Here is a 21,296-nt window from a genome sequence, read left to right as displayed (position 1 = left end):
TCTTTTCTGTCAAACAGGGGAACATAAACTCTACACAGTCCAATTCAATGGGGGTGTTTTAAAGTTTAAACTGAGACTCAAACCTTTATGAATCAGGTTTACTCCCACCTAAAGGTCTTGGCACTTGCTATACTTTCTACCTGGAATGTTACCTGGCTCACTCCCTCACTTAATTCAGGCCTCCGCTTAAATGTCACCACCTCAGAAAGACTTGCCTGGACAATCCTGTCTAAAATAGTATTACTACCCTCCATCTCTCTATATTCCATTACCCTATTTAATTTCTCTTCCTAGTGCTTAACCCCATCAGGCATATTAAATGTTTATTTGTTGGTTTGCATATTGCATTCTCACAGAATATAAGTTCTTTAGGGTTAGGAAATGTTATGTTTATCAGCATATCCCCAGGGCCTGCTACAGTGCCTGGCATATTGTAGGCCCTCAATTAATACTGGTTAGAAGAATGAATGCATGAATAAAACCCCAGTTGTCTCCAGCTGACTGTGATCTCTCCTTCCTTGGAATTCCTGTAACAGGTTCATTGTACTTTTCTTTCAATAAGCTTCATAGGTTCCTTTCTTTATAGTTAATTGTGTACACAATGGTAACTCACATCTATGGACAGGGCACCCAGTTTCTCATTTGTAAAACTCTTTCCAACACATTCCCTTAATTTGTTTTCTTTTTGGTAAGGAATACTGGCCCTGAGCTGACATCTGTTGCCAATCTTCCTATTTTTGCTTGAGGAAGATTGCCCCTGAGCTAAAATCTGTGCCAATCTTCCTCTATTTTGTATGTTGGATGCTGCCACAGCATGGCTTGATGAGTGGTGTGTAGATCCATGCCCAGGATCCAAACCTGCAAACCCCTGCTACTGAAGTGGAGCACGTGAACTTAACCACTACACCACCGGGCCAGCCCCCACAGTCTCTTAATTTTTTACTGCCTTCCTCTCAGGGCAAGAATCAAACTATCCTTTATTGAATAGATACTATGCTTCCAGCACTATGCTAAACTCTTTAAACCCACTATTGCATATGATTCTTACAATAGTTATTACAGTATTTGTGTGTCTGCTATATCCCATTTAACAGATGAGGTCACAAAATTGGAAAATGGCAGAGCAGGAATTTGCACCCAAATTTGTCTGATTCCAAGGTCCATGTTCTTAAATACTCCACTATCCCCAAATATTGTTGACTCTATTTTGTAGATGAGAAAAATGAGACTCAGAGAAAGGAAGTGACTATTTGAACTAAACTGAAGTCTGGAGTCAGACAGACCTAAGTTTAGTAAGACGCCATGAAAATATCGCTGGACTTTTATGCCCTTGAAGGAAGCAATGATGGCTATTTTATTTGGATGTCACTCCCAGCCTCTAATGCACAGCCTTGTATATAGTAGACATTTAATAACTATTTTGTGAGAAGATGCATGAGGAATGACTCATGTATGGGAAAGGGTTTTGAATAGTCTACTCCTTCTTGTGTGAGGGAGGGACTGGAGAGAGAATGAGGTTCTGGGCTGGACCAGTATGGGCCCATAGGAATGGAGCAGATAGGGATGGAGCATCTACATGTATGTCAAAACCTAGAATTTGGTTGCATTTCCTACTAACTCCATGTTAACAAATAATACTTCTAAAAGTATAAACAGACTTCTCTATAATCTTGAGGTATGGAAACTTTAAACAGATGCAAACTATATAATCCTTGAAATGCTTAATTTTTTTATTGTGGCAAAATACACAAAACATAAAATTTATAGTTTTAACCATTTTTAAGTGTACATTTCAGTGGAATTAAGTACATTCACATTGTTGTGCAACCATCACCACTATTCATCTCCAGAAATACCAGTAAACAATAACTCTCTATCCAGCCTTTCCTCCAGCCCCTTGTAACCACCACTGTACTTTTTGTCTCTATGAATTTGACCTTTGTCATATATGTTGCAGACATGTTTTTCTAGGTTTTCATGGTCTTTTTATTTTGTTACAGTGTTTTAAAAAAATTATAAGCAATGTATTCGACTACATAAAATTGTCTTTCCATTATGCTAAATGAAATAAGCCAGACACAAAAGGACAAATACTATATGATTCCACTTATACAAGGTACCTACAACAATTCTATCAGTACCTCAGGCCCCATTTCAAATGGTACTTCTGCTGAAAAACTTTTTTATCAGGTTCCCTACTTCCTTCTCCGGCCTCTCCAGTGGATGTGGGCTCTTAATCCTTTAACCCTCCTGTGTTGCTAAAATTCTCATATTCTGCCCTCTTAACAGTCAATTTGCACTTGTCACTTGGTTACCTCATAGACCATAAGCTCCCTGAGGGCAAGGATCTTTTCTTGCTCATATTTGAGTCACCTACAAATTATGTGTACATTATTTACCAGTAAATAAAGGTTTGCTGAAAAAAAAAAGCCTAGAATATGGACAAATTTGAGAGATGAACAGGAAGACTGAGGTCCAAAAGCTGGAAATATTAGTGCAAATGGATCATTCAAGCAGGGATGGAATGAGATGAGTGGCAAGAGCTAGAAAGGGATGGGGCCAAGAGAGTGAGAGGACAAGAGGACAGGAACAAGGGGCACAGAAGAAAAATTTGAGAGTGAACACAGAAATGAGTTTGCTGTTGCAATAGGACACTTTGTTACTGGCTCTAACAGTATGTATGCACTGACTCCAGGGAAAGGACTGAGATATTTAGATAATTTAGAAAAAGAGCATGGTAGATAACTTGAACCAGTGAGCCAACAACATAGGACAGAAAGCCAGTGAAATAGTCTCAAATAAGGACTTAGCTTCCTCAGAGTGAACTCAAGATATTGGGCAATAGATTAATTTGTTATCCACAGGTAAGCCTATGATTCTCAAATGAGCTATTAACAAGGTACAAAATAATAGAAAGAGAAAGTGTCTCTCTGTGCAAAACTTTTGAAAGCTGTAGGATGATTACATTTTTCAATTGTGAAAGGTTTTAGTTTATGCGAGCCTGCAATGTAAGCACATGGGAAGAATTGCTAACTTGTTCTTATTCTGCTTAAATCCAATATAGGGTAGTTTTAGTGATCTTGATCAGAGGCTTGTCCGAGTCCAGAGAGGTGTATATGCTTTCCCTTTGGATGTCTCCGGGTATAGGTTATACAGAAGCAGAGTTCAGCTAGATGTGAAAAGCTTTTTCTAGTGATTACAGCAGTTCAAAGAGGAAATAGTTTGCTTTGAGAGGAGGTGAGTTCCTTGAATCTGGCAAGCATTCAAGAAAAGGCTGTAAAATTATGTCCTCTAATATTTTCATATAAAACAAGGAGGTATAGCTAAATTTAATCTTGGAACCTTCTTTCTTTCAATCCTTCGATTGTATGATTCTATGAGTTCTAAAAAAAGGGAGAAAGAGATCATCTGTTCCACAATATTATGTTCCAATTATTTAAGTGTTTTATGAAGCTGTTTAGTGCTGATGCAATGCATGTTTCAAAAATCTGCATTTATTTATTAAAATATTTGACCTTTAGAAATAGTACTTGGTCAGAGAGTAAGGAAACATTTCATCTCTTGATTAGAGAAAGTTTGGAATATACATAGTTGGATGGCTTCTGCGCTCCATCCTATTCATTTTGGCAGCTAGTTCACAATCCAGCATAGTGAAAAAGGAACAGAACTAGGTGCTGACCCAAAGAATAGTCTGGATTTGGAATTAATTCACCGTGAAACCTTAGACAAAACCCTTCTCCTCTCATGGCTTCTGCTTTTCCACCTAGAAAATGATGGTGTCAATTAGCTGTCATTTCCCTTTATCCTCTGCAATTCCATGTATTGATAATTAATGTGTTTCTTTTTTAAAAAACAGCTTTATTGAAGTATAATTGAAACACAAAAACTGCGTATATTTAATGAATGCGATTTGATGAGTTTGGACATTTACATACACCTATGAAACCATTGCCACAATCAAAGTAATAGACATATCCATCATCTCCAAAAGTTTCCTTGTGACTTTTGGGGGAAAAGGTAAGAATACTTAATATGAGAGCCACCCTCTTAACAAAATTTTAAATGCACAATACATATTGCTAACTATAGGCACTGTGTTGTACAGCAGATCTCTAGAACTTACTCATCTTGCATAACTGAAATTTTCACATACCTGTAGTCCATTGTATGTATTTGATAAAAAACACATAATATAAAATTTATCATCTTAACCATTTTAAGTAACAGTTCAGTAGTGTTAAGTACTTTCACATTGTTGCGAAACAGAACTCCAAAACATATTTTAATCTTACAAATCTGAACCTCTATATCCATTAAACAACTTTCATTTTCCGCATCCCCCCAATCTCTGGTAACCACCATTCTACTTTCTGTTTCAGTAAATTTGACTACTTTAGATACTTCATATGAGTGCACTCATACAGTATTTGTCTTTTTGTGACTGGCTTATTCCACTTAGCATAATGTCCTCAAAGCCAGCTCTGGCAGTCTTCTGGTTAAGATTCAGAACTCTCATCACCATGGCCCAGGTTTGTTTCCCAGTCAGAGAACCACACCACCCATCTCGGTTGTCATGCTGTGGCAGCTGTGTGTTGCTGAAAGCTATGCCACTGATATTTCAAATACCAGCAGGGTCACCCATGGTGGACAGATTTCAGCAGATCTTCCAGACTAAGACAGACTAGGAAGAAAGACCTGGTCACCCACTTCCAAAAAAATTGGTTATGAAAAGCAGCAGAGCATTGTCTGATATAGCACTGGAAGTGGAGAGCATGGCACAAAAAGACCAGGCAGCCTTCTGCTCTGATGTGCACAGGGTCACTAGGAGTCAGAATTGATGCCATGGCACTAACAACAACAAAATGTCTTCAAGGTTCACCCATGCTATAACATGTGACAGGATTTCCTTCCTTTTAAAGGTAGAATAATATTCCATTGTATGTATATACCACATTTTGTTGATCTATTCACATATCAAAAGACATTAGAGTTATTTTCACCTCTTGACTATTATAAATAGTGCTGCTGTGAACATGGGTGTGAAGGTATCTCTTTGAAACCCTGTTTTCAATTATTTTGGGTATATACACAGATATGGGATTGCTGGATCATAGGGTAGTTCTATTTATTGAGGAACCTCCATACTGTTTTCCATAGCAGTTGCATCATTTTACAATCCCACCAACAGTATACAACGGTTCCAATTTCTTCACATCCACTGAACACTTGTTATTTTATGTTTTTTTAGAGAGTAGCCATCCTGATGGGTGTGAGGCAATATCTCATTGTGATTTTGATTTGCATTTCTCTGATGATTCGTGATTTTCAGCATTTTTATACGCTAGTTGACTATTTGAATATTATATTTGGAGAAATGTCTATTCAAGTCCTTTGCTCATTTTTAATTAGATTATTTGTTGTTTTTGTTGTTGAGTTGCAGGAGTTTTTTATATATTTTGCATATTAACCCCTTATCAGATATATGATTGGCAAACGTTTTCTCCCATTCCATAGGTTGCATTTTCACTCTTTTGAATGCGTTCTTGATACACAAAAGTTTTTATTTTGATGTAGTAGCATTTGTCTTTTTGCTTTTATTGCCTGGGCTTTTCATGTCATATGTATGAAATCATTGTCAACTCCAATGTCATGAAGCATTTCCCCTATATGTTCATCTAGGAGTTTTATAGTTTTAGGTCTTACACTTAGGTCTTTAATCAATTTGAGGTTAATTTTTGTATATGATGTAATATAAAGGTCCAACTTCATTCTTTTGCATCCAGGTTTCCAAACACCGTTTGTTGAAGAGACCATCCTTTCCCCATTGAGTGGTCTTGGCAATCTTGTTGAAGATTATAAGACCATATATGCAAAGGTTTATTTCTGGGCTGTCTTTTCTATTTCACTGACACATGTATCTGTATTTATGGCAGGATCACACTGTTGAATACTGTAATTTTGTAATATGTTTTGAAATCAGGAAGTGTGAGTTCTCCAACTTTGTTATTTTTCAAAATTGTTTTCACTATTTGGGGTCCCTTGAGATTCCATATGAATTTTAAGATGAATTCTTTGATTTCTGCAAAAAATGCCATTGGGAGTTTGATAGAGATTACACTGAGTTTGAAGATCCCTTGGGTAGTATGGATATCTTAACAATATTAAGTCTTCCAATCCATGAAAACGAGATATCTTTCTATCTTCTTTCATTTCTTTCAGCAATATTCTGTAGTTTTCAGTGTACAAGTCTTTCACCTCCTTGGTTAAGTTTAATCATAAGTATTGTATTGTTTTTGATGCAATTGTAAATGAAATTAATTTCTTAATTTCCTTTTCATGCTTTTTATTGTTAGTGTACAGTGATGCAACTGACTTTTATGTGTTGATTTTGTATCCTGAAACTTTATAAATTTGTTTACTATTTTAAACAAATTTTTGGTGAAGTCTTTAGAGTTTTCTACATTATAAGATCCTGTCCTCTGTAAAAAAAGATAAATTTACTTCTTCCTATCCAATTTGTATGGCTTGTATTTCTTTCTCTTGCCTAATTACTCTGGCTAGGATTTCCAATATTATGTTGAATAGAAGTGACAAGAGTGGACAACCTTGCTTTACTCATGATCTTAAAGGAAAAATATTCAGACATTCACCATTGAGTATGATGTTACTCTGGGTTGCTTTCCATATATGACCTTTTTATGTTGAGATAATTTCCTTCTATTCCTAGTTTGTTGAATATTTTATCATGAAAGGATGTTAGATTTTGTCAAGTGCTTTTTCTGAATTAAGGATCGTGTGGGGTTTCATTTCCTTCATTCTGTTAACATGTTGTATCCCATTGATTGATTTTCATATGTTGAACTACCCTTGCATTCTGGGAATAAATTCAAATTGGTCATAATGTATAATCCTTTTAATGTGCTGTTGAATTCTGTCTGCAAGTATTTGAGGATTTTCACATCTTAATTTGCCAGGATGTTGATCTGTAGTTTTCTTGTAGTGTCTTTGTCTGGCTTTGGTATCAGGGTAACAGTGGGCTCATAAAATGAGTTGGGAATTGTTCTCTCCTCCTCAATTTTTGAAAGCATTTGAGGATTGGTGTAAATTACACTTTATACGTTTGGTAGAATTTACCAGTGAAGCTATCTAGTCCTGGGCTTTCCTTTGTTGAGAGATTTTTTTATTATTATTACTGATTCAATATTGTTACATGATATTGGTCTGTTCAAATGTTCTATTTCTTCATGATTCAATCTTGGCAGAATGTTTATATGAATTCAACCATTTCTTCTAGGTTGTCCAACTTGTTGGTGTATAATTGTTCACAGTGTCTTATGGTACTTTGTATTTCTGTGGTATCAGCTGTAACGTCTCCTCCTTCATTTCAGATTTTCTTTATTTTAGTCTTCTCCCTTTTTTTTTCATAGTCTAGCTAAAGGTTTGTCAATTTTCATTATCTGTTCAAAAAACCAGCTCTTAGTTTTATTGTTCTTTTCTATTGTTTTCCTGGCCTCTGTTTCATTTGTTTCTGGTGTGATCATTATTATTTTCTTCCTTCTGCTAACATTGGGCTTAGTTTTTCTTTTTCTAGTTTTTTGAGGTGTAAAGTTAGGTTCTTTATTTGAAATCATCCTTTTTTCTTTCCTTTTATTTATTGAGAAGTTTCATCTATACAACATAATAATTTGACTTTTGTATACACTGCAGCAGGCTCATCACCAAAATCTAGTTTCCATTTGTCAACATACAATTGAACATCTTTAGGCACTTAGCCCTCCCTCCAAGCCCTTCCCTTCTGGTAACCATCAATCTGTTCTCTGTTTCTATCAGTTTGTTTCTGTTTTCTTTTGTTTCTTCATTTATTTTGCTTTTTTATACTCCAAATATGAGTAAAATGTTAAGATTTTTGTCTTTCTTCATCTGACTTGTTTCACTTAGCATAATACCCTCAAGGTCCAACCACATTGTCGCAAATGACAAGATTTCATTTTTTATGGCTGAATAGTATTCCATTGTATAAATATATCACATCTTTATTCATTCATCTGTCAATGGGCAATTAGGTTGTTTTTATACCTTGGCTATTGCAAATAGGCTGCAATGAACATAAGGGCAGGTATACCTTTTCAAATAAGGGTTTCTGTATTCTTCAGAGAAATATCCAGAAGTGGAATAGCTGGATTGTATTGTTGTTCTATTCTTAATTATTTGAGGAGTCTCCATACTGTTTTTCATATGGGTTGCGCCAATTTGCATTCATACCAGCAACGTATGATGAGTCCCCTCTCTCCACATCCTCTCCAACACTTGCTATTTCTTATATTTTTGATAATAGCCATTCCAACAGGCCTGAGGTGATATCTCATAATGGTTTTGACTTGCATTTCCCAAATAATTAGTGATATTGAACATCTTTTCACGTGCCTGTTGGTCATCTGTGTATCTTCTCTGGAAAAATGTCTGTTCAGATTCTCTGCCCATTTATTAAACCACATTGTTTGCTTTTTGTTGTTGTTATATGAGTTTTTTTATATATTTTGGATATTAACCCCTTATCAGATATATGATTTGCAAACATCTTCTCCCAATTGGTAGGTTGTCTTTTTGTCTTGTTGATAGTTTTCTTTAGTGTACAAAAGCTTTTTGGTTTGATGCAGTCCCATTTGTTTTTTTTTGTTTCTCTTGCCTCAGGAGACATAGCCAAAAAGATATTGCTAAGACTGATATCAAAGAAAGTACTTCCTATGTTTTCTTTTAGGAATTTTATTGTTTCAGGTCTTACATTCAAGTTTTTAATTTATTTTGAGTTAATTTTTGTTTGTATGATGTAAGATAGTGGTCTAGTTTCATTTTTTTCAATTGGCTGTCCAGTTTTCCAATACCATTTATTAAAGAAACTTTTCTTTCTCCATTGTATGTTCTTGGATCCTTTGTGAGAAATTAGTTGTCCACACATGTGTGGGTTTACTTCTGGGCTCTCAATGCTGTTCCATTGATCGGTGTGTCCGCTTTTATGCCAATACCATGTTGTTTTGGTTGCTACAGCTTTGTAGTATAATTTGAAATCAGGAAGTGTGATTCCTCCAGCTTTGTTCTTTTTTCTCATAATTGTTTTGTCTACTCAGGATCTTTTGTGGTTCCATACCAATTTTAAAAATTTTTGTACTATTTCTGTTAAAAAAGTCATTGGGATTTTGATAGGGATTGCATTGAATCTGTAGATTGCTTAAGGTAATATAGACATTTTAACAATGTTAATTCTTCCATTCCATGAGCTCAGAATATTTCTCCATTTCTTCATGCCTTCTTCAATTTCTTTCAGAAATGTCTTATAGTTTTCAGTGTACAGGTCTTTAACCTCCTTGGTTAAACTTATCTCAGGTTATTATTTTTGTTGCATTGCAAATGGAATTGTTTTTTAATTTTTCTTTCTGCCAGTTTGTTGTTACCATATAGAAATGTGACTGATTTTCATATGTTGATTTTGCACCCTGCAATTTTAGTGTATTTATTAACTATTTTGAATAGTTTTTTTGTGAATTCTTTAGATTTTCTATATATAGAATCATGTCATCTGCATATAATGACAGTTTTATTTCTTCCTTTCCAATTTGGATATGTTTATTTTTCTTCCTTGCCTAATTGCTCTGGCTAGGACTTCCAATACCATGTTGAATAAGAGTGGTAAGAGTGATCATCCTTGTCTTGTTCCTGTTCTTAGAGAAATAGTTTTCAGTATTGAACCATGGGTATGATGTTGGCTGTCAGTTTCTCATATATGCCCTGTATTATGTTGAGGTACTTTTCTTCTATACCCATTTTATTGAGTTTTCTTATCATAAATGGATATTGAGTCTTACCAAATTCTCATTCTGCATCTGTTGACATGATCATGTAATTTTCATTCTTTATTTTGTTAATGTGGTGTATCACATTGATTAATTTGCAGATGTTGAACCATCCCTGCATCCCTGGAATAAATCCCACATGATTATGGTCTATAATTTTTTAAATATATTGCTGTATTTAATTTGCTAATATTTTGCCTAGGATTTTTGCATCTATGTTCATCAGTAATACTGGCATGAAATTTTCCTTCTCTGTGTTGTCTTTGTCTGGTTTTGGTGTCAGGGTCATGTTGGCCTCACAAAATGAGTTAAGAATCATCCCCTCTCTTCAATTTTTTAGAAGAGTTTGAGAAAGACAGGTATTAAATCTTATTTGGGTATTATGTAGACTGCACCAGTGAAGCCGCCTCATCCTAGACTTTAGTTTTTTGGGAGGTTTTTGATTACTGTTTCAATCTGTTGACTTTTGATTGGTCTATCCGGATTCTCAATTTCTTCTTGATTCAGTTTTAGTTGGCTGTATGATTCTAAGAATTTATCCGTTTCTCCTAGGTTACCCAATTTGTTGGCACATAGCATTACATAATGTTCTCTTATAATCATTTGTATTTCTGAGGTATCTGTTGTAATTTCTCCTCTTTCAGTTCTGCTTCTATTTATTTGAGACTTCTTTCATTTTTTTCAATGAGTCTAGCTAAGGGACTGTCAATTTTGTTTCTCTTTTTGAGGGCAATTTCTTAGTTTTATTGATCCTTTCTATTGTCTATTTAGTTTCTATTTCATTTTCTTTCAGTTATGACTTTTATTATTACCAGCTAGCTATTTTAATCTTTTTGTTGCGATTGTAAATGGGATTGTATTCTTTATTTCTCTTTCTGCTAGTTTTTTGTTAGTGTGTAGGAATGCAACTAATTTTTGTATGTTGGTTTTGTACCTTGAAACTTTACAGTATTTGTTAATTATTTCTAGTATTTCTCTGGTGCATTCTTTACACTTTCTATGTATAAAATCATATCATCTGCAAACAGTGACAGTTTTACTTCTTCCTTTCCAATTTGGATGACTTTATTTCTTTTTCTTGCCCTATTGCCCTGGCTAGGACTTCAAAGACTATGTTGAATAACAGTGGTGAGAACGAGCATTGTTGTCTTGTTGTTGATGTTCTTAGAGGGATAGCTTTCAGTTTTTCAAAATTGAATATGATGTTCGCTATGGGTTTCACATAAACAGCCTTTATTATGTTGAAGTACTTTCCTTTGACATATTTTATTAAGAGATTTTATCATAAATGGATGTTGAATCTTTTCAAATGCTTTCTCTGCAACTATTCAGATGATCATGTGATTTTTATTCTTCATTTTGTTAATGTGGTATATCACACTGATTGATTTGAAGATGTTGAAGCATGCCTGTGTCCCTGGAATAAACCACACTTGATCATAGTGTATGATCCTTTTAATGTATTGTTGTATGTGATTAGCTAATTTTTTGTTCAAGATTTTTGCATCTATGTTCATTGGCAACATTGGCCTGTAAATTTCCTTTTTTGTGTTATCTTTGTCTTGTTTTGGTATCAGGGTAATGTTGGCCTCATAAAATGAGTTCAGAAGTATCCTATTCTCTTCAATTTTTTGGAAGCACTTGAGAAGGATAGGTTTTAAATCTTCTAAGAATATTAGGTAGAATTCACCAGAGAAGCCATCTATTCCTGGACTTTTGTTTTCTGGGAGGTTTTTGATTATTGTTTCAATATCTTTACCAGTGATTGGTCCAATCAGATTCTCTATTTCTTCTCATTCAGTTTTGGGAGTTCACATGATTCTAAGAATTTATTCATTTCTTTTAGGTTATCCAAATTTTTGTCATGTAGCTTTTAATAGTATTATTTTATAATCCTTTGCATTTCTGTAATATCCATTGTAATTTCTCCTCCTTCATTTCTGATTTTATTTATTTAAGCCTTCTCTCTTTTTTTCTATGTGAGTCTAGATAAGGGTTCTTCAATTTTGTTTATCTCTTCAAAGAACAAGCTCTTAGTTTCATTGATCCTTTATATTCTCTTTCTAGTCTCTATTTTATTTATTTTGGCTCTGCTATTTATTATTCCATTCCTTCTACTAACTTTGGGCTCATTTGTTCTTCTTTTTATATTTCTTTTACATATAGTGTTAGATTGCTTTTTGAATTTTTTCTTGTTTCTTCGGGTAGACCTGTATTGCTACAAACTTCTTCTTCCTACTTCTTTTGATGCATCCCATAGGTTTTGGAAAGTTGTGTTTTGATTTTCATTTGTCTCCACGTATTTTTTTATTTCTCATTGATCCAATAGTTCTTCAGTACCATGTTGTTTTGCCTCTACATATTTGTCACTTTTCCTGCTTTCTTCCTGCTGTTGGTTTCTAGTTTCATATCATTGTAGTCAGAAAAGATTCTTGATATGATTTCAATCTTCTGAAATTTCTTGTGGCTTGTTTTGTTTCCCAACATATGGTCTATGTTTGGGAATGTTCCATGTGCACTTGAGAAGAATGTGTAATCCACTGTTTTTGGATGGAATGTTCTATATATTTCTATTAAGTCTACCTGTTCTAGTCCTTCATTTAAGGTCAATGTTTCCTTATTGAATTTCTCTCCGGATAATCTATCTATTGATGTAAGTGGATTCTTAAAGTCTTCTATTATTATTGTGTTACTGTCAATTCATCTTTTTAGGTCTGTTACTAGTTGCATTATATACTTTGGTGTTCCTATGTAGGTGCATATATATTAACAAGTGTTATGACTTCTTGGTGGTATGTCCCTTTTATCATATTTAATGTCCATTTTTGTCTTTTGTTATTTTTTTGGCTTGAAGTCCATTTTGTCTGATGTAAGTTTGGCTACACTCACTTTCTTTTGGTGGCCATTTGCTTGGAGTATCATCTCCAATCCCTTCACTCTGATCCTATGATTGTCTTTAGAGGTGTGATGGGTCTCCTGGACGCAGCATATTGTTTTTTGTTTTTTATCTACCCAGCCACTCTGTCTTTTGATTGTTGAATTCAATCTATTTACATTTATAGTGATCATTGATATATGAGATCTTAATACTGCCATTTTATTTTTTGTTTTCTGGTTGTTCTATGTTTCCATTGTTTCATTTCCCTTGTGTTTCTGTTGGCCATTTCAGTTTGGTGGTTTTCTGTTATGTATGTCTCAGTTTCCTCTCTTTTTATGTTTCATAACTATGCTCTGAATTTTTGTTTTCTGGTTACCGTGAGGTTTGCATAAAAGATCTCGTAGATGAGATTGTCCTTTTTCTGCTGATAGCATCTTATCTCCATTAGCCTATGCTGCTTCTATCCTTTTTCTCTTCCCATTCTATGCTTTTGTTGTCACAAATTATCCTTTTTCATTTTGTGTGTTAGTTACCAAATTGAAGTGGTTATAGTTATATTTGATACTTTCTCTTTGACCTTTATGTTATAATTAAGTGCTTACTAGCTATTCTCATATAGAGTTGAAATTTTTTGTGTCTGTCTATCACATTGGTCAATGCTTTATAAACTTTCATCTTTTGTTTCAGGGAGGAGGGCTCCTTTCTGCATTTCTTATAAGGGACGTCTAGTGGCAATGAACTCCTGCAGCCTTTATTTGTCTAGGAAAGACTTCATTTCTCCTTCACATCTGAACAATAAGTTTGCTGGGTATTCTTGGCTGATAGTTTTTGTCTTTCAATATTTTAGTATATCATTCCATTCTCTCCTACCTTGTAGTTTCTGCTGAGAAATCTGCTGAAAACCTGATGTAGGTTCCTTTGTAATTTATTTTCTTCTCTCTGGACACTATTAATATTCTTTCTTTGTCATTGGCTTTTGACAGTTTTAATATAATGTGGCTTGGAGAAAGTCTTTTGCTTTGAGATAATTAGGAGTTCTATTAGCATCAAGTACTTGTATATCCAGTTCCTTGCCCAAGTTGCAAAACTTCTCAGTTATTATATCTTTGAATAATTTCTCTGCTTCCTTCTCCATCTCTTATCCTTCTGTGATAGTCATTATCCCTGTGCTGCTTTTACAAATTGAGTCAGGTCTTTATCATAGAATTTCTTCATTTTTTAAAAAAATCTTAGTTATCTCTCTTCTTCCACCTGAATCATTTCTAGATTTCTATCTTCGAGCTTGTTAATTCTCTCTTCTATATGGTCTGCTCTATTTCCAATGCTTTCTATTTAGCTCTTCACCTCATTTATTGTGGTATTTAGCTCCAGAATTTCTGATAGAGTTTCAATCTCTTTGATGAAGTACTCCTTCTCTTCATTAATTTTATTCTTGATCTCATTAAACTGCCTTTCTGAGTTTTCTTGTAGCTTGTTGAGTTTCTTCTTGACAGCTATTTTGAATTCTCTATCAGTTAGATCACAATCTTCTGCAACTTCAAGTTTGGTTTCTAGATAGTTGTCATTTTCTTTTTATGCTACCATGTTACTCTATGTCTTAATGCTGCTTGATGAGTTGATCCTTCGCTCATTCATTTATGGTAGCAAACACCTTTATTATTTGGGTAAGGCTTTGGTCACTTTGATTCTGAGCTGCCAAAATGAAATGGCAGACAGAAATACAAGGAAAAAGAAACAATGGAAATATAGACCATTCAGTAAACAAAAGATAAAATGGCGGTAATAAGCCCTCATGTATCACTAATCACTCTAAATGTAAATGGACTGAATTCACAAATCAAAAGACAAGAGTGGCTGGATGGATTAAAAAACAAGACCCAACAATATGCTGCTTCCAAGAAACACATTTCAGATTTAAAGACAATCATAAGCTCAGAGTGAAGGGATGGAAGATGAAACTCCAAGCAAATGGCAAGAAAACAAAGTAGGTGTAGGCACACATACATCAGGCAAAGTAGACTTCAAGATAAAAAAGATAATGAAAGACAAAGATGAGCATTATATAATGACAGAAGGGACATTCCACCAAGAAGACATAACACTTCTTAATATATATGCATCTAACACAAGAGCACCAAAGTATATAAAGACACTATTAACAGACCTAAATGGAGAAGTTGAAAGCAACACAATAATAGTATGGGACCTTAACAGCCCACCTACATCAATGGATAGATCATCCAGACAGAAAGTCAACAGGAAACAGTGGCCTTAAATGAAACACTAGACCAGATGCACTTAATAGATACATATAAAACATTCCATCAACAACAGCAGAATACACATTCTCCTCAAATGCACATGGAACAGTCTTAAAGATAGGCCATATGTTGGGAAATAAGGCAGGCCTCAATATGTTTAAGAGAACTGAAATCATACCAAGCATTCTTGCAACCACAGTGGAATGAAACTAGAAATCAACTATAAGAAAAAAGCTGGGAAAGTCACAAATATGTGGAGACTAAATAACATGCTGCTGAACAACTATTGGATCAATGAAGAAATCAAAGGAGAAATCAAAAAATACCAGGAGACAAATGAAAATGAAAACAGAACATACCAAAATGTATGGGATGTGGCAAAAGCAGTACTAGGAGGGAAATTTAGAGCAAAACAAGCCTACCACAAGAAACAAGAAAAAGCTCAAATAAAAAAGCTTATGCTATATCTAAAACAACTAGAAAAATAAGAATGAACAAAGCCCAAAGTCAGTAGAAGGAAGGAAATAATAAATATAAACAAAATAGAGACTAAAAGAACAATAGAAAGGAGCAATTAAACTAAGAGCCGCTTCTTTGAGAAGGTAAACAAAATTGACAAACCCTTAGACAGACTGACTAAGAAAAAAACAGAGAAGACTCAAATAAATAAAATCAGAAATGAAAGAGGAGAAATTACAACAGACACCACAGAAATACAAAGGATTATGAGACTACTATGACAAGCTATATGCCAACAAACTGGATAACCTAGAAGAAATGGATAAATTCTTAGAAACATACAAGCTCCCAAAACTGAATCAAGAATAAATAGAGAATCTGAATAAACAGATCACAAGCAAAAGGAATAAAACAGTAATCAAAAACATCCCCCAAAAAAGTTCAAGACCAGAAGACTTTTCTGGTGAATTCTACCAAACATTCAAAGAAGGCTTAATTCCTATCCTTTTCAAATGACTCCAAAAAACTGAAGAGGACAGGATTATTCCTAACTCATTTTACCAGGCCAAAATTACCCTGATACAAAAACCAGACAAGGACAACACAAAAAGGAAAATTACAGGCCAATATTGCTGATAAACATCAGCAAAATGTTTGTTGAGATGCAAAAATCCTCAACAAAATATTAGCAAATCAAATAAAAACATCCATTAAAGGGATCATACATCATGATCAAGTGGGACTTATTCCAGGGATGCAGGGATGGTTCAACATCTGCAAATCAATCAATGTGATGCACCACATTAACAAATGAGGAATAAAAACTACATGACCATCTCAATAGATCAATAGATGCAGAGAAAGCATTTGACAAGATCCAACATCCATTTATGATTAAAAACCCTCAATAAAATGGGTACAGAAGGAACATACCTCAAAATAATAAAGACCATATATGATAAACCTGCAGCCAACATCATACTCAACAGTGAAAAACTGAAAGCCATTTCTCTGAGAACAGAAACAAGACAAGAGTGCCCACTCTCATCGCTCTTATTCAACATGGTACTGGAAGTTTTAGCCAGAAGAATTAGGAAAGAAAAAGAAATAAAAGGGATCCAAATTAGAAAGGAAGAAGTAAAACTCTCACTGTTTGTGGATGACATGAGTCTATGTATAGAAAACCCTAAAGAATCCACCAAAAAACTATTGGAAATAGTTAACAAATACAGCAAAGTTTCAAGGTACAAAATCAACATACAAAAGCAGTTGCATTTCTATACACTAATAATGAACTTGCAGAAAGACAATTCAAGAAAACAATCCCATATACAATGGCAACAAAAAGAGTAAAATAGCTAGAAATAAAATTTAACCAAGGAGGTGAAAAACCTATACCCTGAAAACTATAAGACATTATTGAAAGAGACTGAAGAAGACATAAAGAAAGAGACAGATATTCCATGCTCATGGATTGGAAGAATAAACATAATTAAAATGTCCACATTACCTAAAGCACTCTACAGATCCAATGCAATCCAATCAGAATCTCAATTACATCCTTCATTGAAATAGAACAAAGAATCCTAACATTTATTTGGAACAACAAAAGACCCCAAATAGCCAAAGCCACCCTGAAAGAAAAGAACAAAGTTGAAGGGATCACAATCCTTGACTTCAAAATATACTACACAGCTATGGTAATCAAAACAGCATGGTACTGGCACAAAAACAGACACACAGTTCAATGGAACAGACTTGAAATCCCAGACATAAAAGCACACATCTATGGACAGCTAATCTTCGATAAAGAAGCCAAGAACATAGAATGGAGAAAGGAAAGTCTCTTCAATAAATGGTGTTGGGAAAACTGGACAGCCATGTACAAAAGAATGAAAGTAGACCATTATCTTACTCCATACACAAAAATTAACTCAAAATGGATTAAAGACTTGAATTTAAGACCTGAAACCATAAAACTCTTAAAAGAAAATATAGGCAATATGCTCTTTGACATCGGTTTTAGCAGCATCTTTTTGAACACCATGTCTAACCAGGCAATGGAAACAAAAGAAAAAATAAATAAATGTGACTACATCATATTAAAAAGCTTCTGTGTGGCAAAGGAAAACATGAATAAAATGAAAAAAACAACCTACCAACTGGGAGAAAATATTTGCAAATCATATATTTGACAAGGGGTTAATTTCCAAAATATCAAGAACCCACATAACTCAACAACCAAAAAACAAACGATCTGATCAAAAAATGGGCAGAAGATATGGACAGACTTTTTTCCAAAGAAGATATACAGATAACCCACAGGTACATGAAAAGATGTTCAACATCACTAATTATTAGGGAAATGAAAATCAAAACTACAATGAGATATCACCTACACCTGTCTGAATGGCTATTATTAACAAGACAAGAAATAACAAGTGTTGGAGAGGATGTGGAGAAAAGGGAACCCTCATACAGTGCTGGTGGGAAGGCAATCTTGTGCAGCCACTGTGGAAAACAATATAGAGATTTCTCAAAAAATTAATAATAGAGATACCATATGATTCATCTATCCCACTACTGAGTATTTATCCAAAGATCATGAAATCAACACTTCAAAGAGATTTATGCATGCCTATGTTCATTGCAGTATTATTCACAATAGCCAAGATGTGGAAGCAACCCATGTGTCCACCAACGAATGAATGGATAAAGAAGTTGTGGTACATATATACAGTGGAATACTACTGAACCATAAAAAAGAGAAAATCAGTCACTGCGACAACATAGATTAGTGGTTACCAGATGGGAAGGGGGTGGATGCAGGGTGAAAGGGGTAAAGGCGAACAATTGTATGGTGATGGATAAAACCTAGACAACTGGTGGTAAACACAGCTCAGAGTCTTAGGTATCTCCTGAGGTACTGGAAGAAGCTTTTTGGAATAGAGTGAGGAGAGGAACTGAAGGTGTGAGGATCATGGACAGGGTATGTTTGTGATAGTGATGGTGGAGGAGAGAAAGAATCCACAGAAAGAGGCAAGAAAAGAAAAATAAAGTGAGAGAGATAAAGAAGGGGAATATCAGGGTGACCAACTCATCTTGTTTTGCTGGAGATGTGCAGTTTTAGCACTGAAAATCCCATGTCCCAAGACATCCCTCTATCCTGAGCAAACCAGGACAATTAGTGACCCTAGAAGATATCCAAATGGCAAGAAAAACTGGAATATCTAAGAATTATAGCCAGGATAAAGGTGCCTAGAATGCCCCCAACATGAGGCCTGCCAAGGAGTGTGGCATTCAACAATCAAAATAGTGCCCATTGCTTTGGGTGAAAATCTAAAATTTTTGACTGGACATTAAAGGCTCTTCTGAAACTGAAATCAATTTGCTGTTCTTGCTTTCATTCTTACCAGTATCCAACAAGATTTCACCACTTCTCCCTCCTTGTCATCTCCCTTTCCTTGGTCTTATACTCGTCCACCTGCAGGGCTTTGCTCAGCCTGCCCCCTCCTTTTTTCTCTCCACTAAATCATTCAAACTTTGTCTGGCCTTCAAGTCTCATCTCACATCCCATCTTCTCTAGAGTGCTTTTACAACTGTTTCCATCTAACAATGATGTATTTTTCTCGCCTCTGAATGTCTATAGCCCTTACAGTCTGCACTATTCTTCTAGCTCTTAATCACATGCTGCTTAGTACTGCCAGTTAACTGTTTTATTGGTGTAAGTCTTCAGGTCCCACTAAAGATATGGAGAAAGAGACAGAATGGTGTTACTGCCACTTGCCTTCATCAGTAAGCCCACCATAATCCTTGCCAAGGGTTAGATAAGCAGTAGATACTCAATTAAAGTTTGCTGGTCATTGAGAATAGACGTTGCCATCCTCCCAGTCCTTACCAGGAAGTACTCCCTGCCCGGCTCTCAAGCCTCCCCAGAGTCCTCAGGTATTTTGGACAGCCCATGGAAGGAGCTGGTTTGGAGTGGTTTTGTTCTCCCTGACTTTACTAGGGGATTACTGAGACCATAAGAGGGGCTTAGAGCTAAGCCACCAGCCTATCTCCAAGTGACAGATGGGCAACAGGATGATTCTGATGGTTCTGATGGATTTGACTCATCCTCATAGGCAGTCATTCCCCTTCCCTTTTTCTGGTTTCCCATGTCCAGAGATAAAAAGCTGGGACCCTAGTCTGCCAAGGATGTACTATGGCTTTCTTCCTATTAGTTTTCTCCCTCTTCTGGTGGTCTTATACATATCTAGTATAATGCATGGTGCATAGTAGTTATTCAGTGATTATTTGTTGAGTGGTTGAGTGATAATTTGTTGAGTGGTTGAATCAATGAATTAATGAGATGCTATTTGCCATGATTTTTTTTTTAATTTTTTGTTTATTGCAGTAACATTGGTTTATAACATTGTAAAAATTTCAGGTGTACATCATTGTACTTCTATTTCTGCATAGATTACATCATGTTCACCACCAAAATACTAATTACAACCCTTCACCACACACATGTACCGAATTAGCCCTTTCACCCTCCTCCCTCCCCCCTTCCCCTCTGCTAACCACCAATCCAATCTCTGTCCCTATGTGTTTGTTTACTGTTGTTATTATCTACTACATAATGAAGGAAATCATACGGTATTTGACCTTCTCCCTCTGACTTATTTCACTTTGCATTATACCCTCAATGTCCATCCATGTTGTCACAAATGGCTGGATTTCATCGTTTCTTATGGCTGAGTAGTATTCCATTGTGTATATATACCACAGCTTCTTTATCCATTCGTCCCTTGATGGGCACTTAGGTTGCTTCCAAGTCTTGGCTATTGTGAATAACGCTACAATGAACACAGGGGTGCATGTACCTTTGCAAATTGGTGTTTTCAAGTTCTTTGGATAAATACCCAGCAGTGGAATAGCTGGACCATATGGTAGTTCTATCCTTGATTTTTTGAGGAATCTCCATCCTGTTTTCCATAGTGGCTGGACCAGTTTGCACTCCCACCAGCAGTGTATGAGAGTTCCCTTCTCTCCACATCCTCTCCAACACATGTTGTTTCCTGTCTTGTTAATTATAGCCATTCTGACGGGCGTGAGGTGATATCTCATTGTAGTTTTGATTTGCATTTCCCTGATAGTTAGTGATTTTGAACATCTTTTCATGTGTCTGTTGGCCATCTGTATATCTTCTTTGGAGAAATGTCTGTTCAGGTCTTTTGCCCATTTTTTAATTGGGTTGGTAGTTTTGTTGTTGTTGAGATGCATGAGTTCTTTATATATTTTGGAGATTAAACCCTTATCAGATGTATGGTTTGCAAATACCTTCTCCCAATTGTTAGGTTGTCTTTTCATTTTGTTGATGGTTTCCTTTGCTGTGCAGAAGCTTTTTAGTTTGATGTAGTCCCATTTGTTTATTTTTTCTATTGTTTCTCTTGCCCGGTCAGATGTGGTGTTTGAAAAGATGTTGCTAAGACCTATGTCGAAGAGCATACTGCCTATGTTTTCTTCTAGAAGTTTCATAGTTTCAGGTCTTACATTCAAGTCTTTAATCCATTTGGAGTTAATTTTTGTGTATGGTGTAAGGTAAGGGTCTACTTTCATTTTTTTGCATGTGGCTATCCAGTTTTCCCAACACCATTTGTTGAAGAGACTTTCTTTTCCCCATTGTATGATCTTGGCTCTTTTGTCAAAGATTAGCTGTCCACAGACGTGTGGGTTTATTTCTGGGCTTTCGATTCTATTCCATTGATCTGTGTGTCTGTTTTTGTGCCAGTACCATGCTGTTTTGGTTACTATAGCTTTGTAGTATATTTTGAAATCAGGGAGTGTGATACCTCCAGCTTTGTT

Source organism: Ceratotherium simum, chromosome X (assembly GCF_057802395.1).
Source record: "Ceratotherium simum simum isolate JZ-2026a chromosome X, ASM5780239v1, whole genome shotgun sequence".
NCBI lineage: Eukaryota > Metazoa > Chordata > Mammalia > Perissodactyla > Rhinocerotidae > Ceratotherium > Ceratotherium simum.
The sequence above is the reverse complement of the archived record's forward strand: the minus strand, read 5'-3'. Positions refer to the sequence as shown.